This window comes from Mus pahari, chromosome 8, assembly GCF_900095145.1.
Source record: "Mus pahari chromosome 8, PAHARI_EIJ_v1.1, whole genome shotgun sequence".
In the NCBI taxonomy this organism is placed as follows: Eukaryota; Metazoa; Chordata; class Mammalia; order Rodentia; family Muridae; genus Mus; species Mus pahari.
The window spans coordinates 63,588,155-63,595,640 of record NC_034597.1 but is presented as its reverse complement, the minus strand read 5'-3'; positions in this window follow the sequence as shown (position 1 = coordinate 63,595,640).

Genomic DNA, 7,486 nt, shown 5'->3' with positions numbered 1-7,486 from the left:
TGAAGATGTAGGCCCAAAACAGGGCCTGTCCCAGAAGATGTGTTGCTCTGCAGTTTATTCACTCACCTGCACAGACTAGCCACCAAGGGACCCTGGACACAATATGACTTTCTCACCTGCTCTGGCAGACAGAGCCCTCACAGGTGGCCACCTTTCCTCTATCGAGGAAGGTGTCCAAACATCTGGAGCCTGAAACAGGGTCTGTCCCAGAAGCCAGGTTACTTCTGTCTGTCCCAAAGCTGTGTAGCTTCTGCGGTCCACACTCTCGCCAGTGCAGACTGGAGCCTAGGTGAACTGGAGCAAAGATGGCTCTCTTACCAGCTCAGTCACTGAGAACCCTCCAGGGCGGACACCTCTCCTCAGGAGGGAAAGGTGCTGGATGTCTGGAGCCAGAAACAGGATCTTTCCCAGAAGCTGTGTCGCTTCTGCTGTCCGCCCTCTCCCCAGCCAAGCACAGGAGCAAAGATGGCTCTCTTACCAGCTCTCCTCTGGTGGGAAAGGTGCTGGATGTCTGGAGCCAGAAATGGAGTCTGTCCCAGCAGCTGTTTCACTTCTGCAGGCCGCCCTCTCCCCTGCAACACAGGGGAGCAAAGATGGCTCTCCTATCAGCTCAGGCCTTGAGACCCCTACCGGGCGGACACCTCTCCTCAGGCGGGAAAGGTGCCAGATTGCTCTTTCTAAGTCTATGAAGAATTGAATTGAAATTTTGATGGGGATTGCATTAAATCTGTAGATTGCTTTCAGCAAGATAGCCATTTTCACAATGTTGATCCTGCCAATCCATGAGCATGGAAGATCTTTCCATCTTCTGAGATCGTCTTTGATTTCTTTCTTCAGATACTTGAAGTTCTTATCATACAGATCTTTCACTTCCTTAGCTAGAGGCACACCAAGGTTTTTTTTATATTATTTGTGACTATAGTGAAGGGTGTTGTTTCCCTAGTTTCTTTCTCAGACTGTTTATCCTTTGTGTAGAGGAAGGCCACTCACTTGTTTGAATTAATTTTATATCCAGCCACCTTGATGAAGTTGTTTATCAGGTTTAGGATTTTTTGGGGAGGTCATTTAAGTATGATATACTATCATATCATCTGCAAATAGTGATATTTTGACTTCTTTCCAATTCGTATCCCTCTGGCATCACATTGCTCAGAATTGCTTTGGTTTGGGGGTTTGGGGGGTTTTGGGGGTTCTTTTGTGCCTCCATATGAGTTGGATTTGCTTTGTTCCTTTCCAGTTCTGTGAGAAAAGTCACCTGGAAATTAGGGAATTGCATTGCATCCAGACGTTGGCTTCTGTAATACAAACATGTTTACAACACTATTTCTGCCTGTGATGAGTGTGGGAAGTCAGTGCATCTTCTAGTGTTTTCTTCAGTTTCTCTTTTCAGTGTTTGAAAATGTTCATTTATACATTTCTTCATTCCCTTTATTAGCTTTGTTACCAGGAATCTTTTGAGGCTATTGTAAATGGAGTTATTTTTCTACTCACCCTGCTCCCCCCCCCCCATCTTCATTACTGGTATATGGGAAAGGTACGGGAATTTTTATAATGATTTTATACTCAAGTTACTTCATTTGTGTTCATAAAATCTAAAATTTTTCTATTTATTTATTTATTTATTTGTGCATATGGTGTTCTGCTTGTATGTCTGCATACCACTTGTGTACCCAGTGCCTGTGGAGGCCAGGCGAGAACATCTGATCCTCTGGGACAGGAGTGAGACTGTTGTGAACGGCCACGTGGGTGCTGGGAATTGACCCTACATCCTCTACATCATAGAGTAGCAGGTGTTCTAACCACTGAGCAATCTCTCCAGCCCTTCTTAGAATTTTCTTTATGATCTTTAAAATATAGGCTTATGCCATCTACAAATGGTGAGACTGACTTCTGCTAGTTCTATCTGTATCTCCTTTGCTTCTCTCTGTCTCCCTCCCTCCCTCCCTCCCTCCCTCCCTGCTTTAGCTAAGACCTTACACACTATACTGAATAAGAGAGACTGGGCATCCTTTTTTCACTCGAGCCTTTAGATAAAATTGGTCTTCAGTTTTTTTTTCCCCATTCAGTATAATGATAAATATAGCTGCCATATATCCTCTCTTTTGTTGAAGCATGGTCCTTCTATTTATGATTCTTTAGAGACTTTTATCACAAAGGGAATTTGGACTTTGTCACACGCTATTTTGCATCTGTTGAGATGATCGTGTGATTTCCGTCCTTGAGTCTATTTTGGGGCTGTATTACACTTATTGATTTGAGAGTGTTGAATCATCGTGCATCCCTGGAACAAAGCCTTCTTAGTCATCCTGATGAGTCCTTCAATGTGTTGTTGAACTGTTTGGATTTGGTGAGAACATTTTCCTGCATGATCAGAGGTTGGACTACTTTTTGTTTTCATCCACTTCTAGTGCCAGGCCAACACTAACTTGGGAAAAGTTTGGTAGCATCTTCTCTCTTTCTCTCTTCTTTATCTTGTTGATTTCTAGTTTTACTCCACTGTGATCAGACAGAATGCAAGAACAAGATGCAATTTTGTTGTATGATTGACACTTGCTTTGTCTCTTATGATGTATTCTATTTTGGAAAAAGTTCTTTGAACTGCTGAGAAGGCGTTCTCCAGTGTTTGGATATTCTATAGACGTTTGCTAAATCCAGTTAATATATAATATCATGTAATGCTCATGCTTCTCTGTTGACTTTTTTGGGGTTTTAGCTGACCTGTATTGGTGAGAGGCGAGTGACAACGTACTATCATTGTGCTGATGTCAATCTATGGATTTTAGTAAGGTGTTTATTGTATGAAATTGAGTATACCAATGATCAGCTATATATAGACTTGCTGAAATCCTTAATCAATATAAAATTTCCTTCTTTTGTTCATATGTTAAAGGTTTATTAGGTACCAAACTCAGAGAAAGTTTATTTTGTTTTAATTTTAAGTGAGTTTCAAAATCAAAGAGGAAGAGAGTGAGTCATATATGAACAGTTTCTAAATCACTCCCTTATCTTCTTCCCCCATCCAACTTACCCCATTTCTCCCCACTCCCTCCCAATTTCATAACTTTTTCTTTAATTATTGTTGTTTAACACACACACACCATCACCACCACCACCACCACCACCACCACCACCACCTACTGAGCTCATTTAGCTTTGTTCATATGTACATGCATCTAGAACTGACCACTTGGGATTTGACAACCCAAATGGGAGCTTGACCCTGCAAAAAATGTGTCTCCTTCACTTAGCAGCTATTAGTAGCTCTTCATCTAGGGGTAGAACCTAGATGCTAGAATCGAGTTGCTCATCTGCTAACTTTAGCTCTTAGCACTAATTCTTGTTTGAAGTTTACTTTGTTAGATAGTAATATAGTTATGCTGGCTTTCTATTTGATTTTCTGAGTGGTGCTAGGGAGATTGCTCACTGGGTAAGACATCACCTGCTTTGTGAGCCTGACACCCTGTGTTTACAGCCTGGTTACATAGTTTAAAAACTAGATATGGCCGTTTGCATCTGCAATCCCAGCCCTTCTCTGGTGAGATGGGAGACAAAGCAGGAGACTCAACCAGAAGACCATGGGCCAGTCAGCCTAGAGTATGCAGGCACCTGTCAGGAACGAGAGAGACTCTGACTTGAAACAAGGTGGAAGATGAGATCCAGTGCCCCAAAGTTGTGTTTTGACTTTCCCACATGTACCTGCACACATATGCTTGCACACATATACACATGCACAAACATAAGTAAATATCCCTTTGTATCTAGATGGCAATCTCCTTCCTTAGATTGGGGAACTTTTTATAATTTTATTGAACATCTTTTCTATGTTTTTATCTTCTTCTATGCCCATGCTTTGTAAATGTGACCTTTAACTCATGTCCCATACTCAAATGCTTTCCCCATACCCATTTTATCTTTGCCATTATCCAGTGCCCTAACTCACCGGCTTTACCTTGGAGCTCTCAGATCCCGCCTTCCCCGATCCATCCTACTAGTGGCTTCCTCTTGAATTTTTAAGTGACTTGTTGAGCTTTTCACTTTCAAAATTTCAATTTGAGTTTTTTTTATCATGTCTTTATTGAATCCATTGTATTAATACTCTATATTGTTTCCAATATTTCACTCAGCTATTTTTGTCCTCCTGTAATTCATTCAGGAAATTGTGCTCTCTTTCATTTTGTTTAACATTGCCCTCATTCGTTTTGATTCTTTGTGATTCTTATGTACTTCCGTTATTGGAATATATTATTGTTGAATTAATAATTTGGGGAGTAAATGCATTCTTAGTTTCTCGTCTGGTCTGTATTTCTATGTTGTGGCTTATGGATTTGGGATTAGGTCATTCCTTGCGCTGTCTGTCTATCTGTCTGTTTGTCTTTCAATATCTGCATCATTTCAGTTGAATTATTTTCAATATTCAGGTGTCACTTGGCTTGAGGTGTATTTTTGCCTCAGCCCACATATTTAGGGCATCAGACATGATCTCCAGCACCATGTAATCATAGAATACTAACATCAGAAGCAAGCACAAAGATTGGGTAAGCTGTCTATGAAAGTATGGTAATAATCAATTAGAAGTATTTGCTCTGTTGTGTGACAAAACGTTTCCTGGAGAGATGCAACATATATGTCTACTTTCTTTGGATAGGGAGCCAACAACAGAACAAAATACAGATACCGCCAAAGTTCGATTTGGTGAACCAATGAACTTGATTGAGATTACTTACAGGCATATGGTGAGGGGTTACTTACAGGAGCAGAAATGACTCAAAGACAGATGTCAAGGCCTGTTCCAGCATAGGTGACAGCTCACACAGGCCTGGAAGTGGGAGCATGATGCACAGACTGTAATCAGTTCATCAGTTGGAGTGTGTCCCTTTCAAGTGACTCAGTTGGTCTAAACCTCTTCCAGACAGCATGGCTGGTTTCTGTTTCCTCACACTGTTGGGGGCCTGTTCTTAAGTCTTTTTTTATTACAGCTTGGTTTGTCTGAGAGTGACTCTCAGCAGTTATTGCTTACTCTAGCAGGGAGGGGCCTAGTGATCAATTTCAGTGACTTCCTGAAGCTATTTTGAGTTGTTTACCTTCCTGTTGTAAGGAGCTTTTCAGCAGGATGGGATGTTTCAGACTTGGAGGAAACTGTTACACATGTGCACCTCCAAATAAAGTATTTTTGACTGAGTAAGGAAACAGGGTTAATATGTTATGTACTACACTATTAGCTACTAAGGGCAAAAATATAATGAAAATAAGCAAAATAAGTTTCACTATTATACTGGGCAGTGGTGGTGTATGCCTTTAATCTCAGCACTTGGGAGGCAGAGGCAGGGTGATTTCTGAGTTTGAAGTCAGCCTGGTTTATAGAGTGAGTTTCAGGATAGTCAGGGTTACATAGAGAAACCAGTCTCAAAAAACAAACAAACGAACAAAAAAATCCAACCAGCAGAGGAAGAAGAAGAGGAAGAAAAAGAAGGAGGAGGAGGAGGAGGAGGAGGAGGAGGAGGAGGAGGAGGAAGACTTGAAGTTGTTTCACAGTTACTACTGGAAGAACAAATAACAGAGATGAACCAGTCTGGGTTTCTACCCCACCTCTGATCGTTCAGTTCCCATATGAAAAACAAAGCACTTTTATATTTATAATAAGCCTCTATCAGTACTAGAGTTGGACAGATATGTACTCTTTAAGCTATTATCTCTACTTCTCTGTTCTTAACCCCAAGATTATAACTTGCCATGTTTCATTTTTGGCAGTTCTTAAATTCAATTGGCCAGCCCTCAGGGCCATATTTTCATGACTCATCTATCCTTTGGAGTCTTCTCTCTCCTCCTTCTCCTTCTTGTGGTCTCTTGCTCAGACCCTCAAGTCCAGGAACTGAACCCCGCCTACCTCTCCTCTGCTCAGCTATAGGCTGTTGGTATCTTTATTCAACCAATAGTTTTAAGCTAAGGAGCAAGGTCACATAGAATCACTTTGTGTACACGAGGCACACTTTCTTGTCCCTGAGGCAACCAGGGCCAGTATTTAGCATTCTCATACATAGCAGTCGACCAAACCTCAATATAGAAGAGTAAAAGAATAAAGATAAATGGAGAAGCAATCTCCAGCTAAAGGCAGAACAGAAAGAGAATGAATTGTGAAATGCAGTGAGACTACCTAAATTAATTCCAGTTCTTAGGGTTCTGAAGTGAGAAGAATTCCAGCTCCAGGCTAACTTGTACTCTTTGGGAGGGTCTATCTAAGATAAATAAATAAAAAGGAAACAGAGCAACTACACTGAAATTACCTATTGAACAGGGGGCATATAAATGGGAACCAGAACTGGGTAGGGTCGTGGACTGTGTCTTTGTAGACAGGAGCCTGGGCACAGGTGTGGAAGTTTCTGGTCTCCCACAGTACTGCAGATGCAGTCATGTGGAGTCTTCCTGTGGGTGCAGATGCAGCATCTATTCCTCTGTGACCCTTGTGGGGGGATGAGTGCAGAGCATGTTCTGTGCTGTTCCTTGATTATGTGTAGGTGCAAATCCTGCCTCTGTGGTCCACTCAAGTCTAACAACCATATCTCCACCCAATGGACCATGAGCTGGTTTGGGTTTAAAGATTTCCTCTTCTCTACCCAAAGGAATTCTGCACATCATGTCTTAGAGGATAGTTCTATGACATTTCCTCTGGCCTCTCAGGGCAAGCCATTCAAAGAAAGAACCTTACCTCTAGTACCAGATGTCCATTGACTTATTTAGCCAGGGTCTTTAAAAAAATGGCTTCTTGCCACTGCTTCAATTTACGTCTGAGAAGAAAGAATTTTTCCAGCATCAATATGATCCCCAAGATCGTTACTTCGTTTGGGTTGAAAATCTGCTCAGTGACGCATCGTGTTAATTGTAGTTTTGAATTTTTGATCGCCACTTTGGTCTCAGCACCTCTTTCCACTGGTGCATCTGCCCTATGTGCCATCAGTCTCTCGTAGGTCAAGCAGTAATGGTGAGAGTAGGTAACCTTGCCATGTTCCCTGATCTTAGACAAAAGGCTTTCAGCCTTTGCCTGTTGAGTGTGATGTTAGTTGTAAGCTCATGTGCATGGCTTTTGTTATATTGTGGTAGTTTCTGTTTATTCTTGTTGTGTGTATTGTTTGTCAACTGCATTTTATACATTGATTGAAATGATTTTGTACTGTTGTCCTTTGTGTTTTTAACATGGACTTATTACATTCCTTAACTTCCATGTGTTGAACCATACTGGCTTTTCAGTCTGAGTTCTACTTGGCCATCATGGATGATCCTCTAAACAGCTGTTGTAGTCAGTTTATTAGGCTTTTAAAAGTTTGCATCAGTTTTAAATGGGTGATATTAGTCAACTTTTATTTGTATCATGCCTTTGTCTAGCATTGTATTAGTGTAACACTAGCCTTACATGGTGAGTTTGGAAGTCTTTCAGAATTTGGGAATGATTTGGGTTCCTTGTTCGTTAAACATTTCTAATCCTTTTAATTCA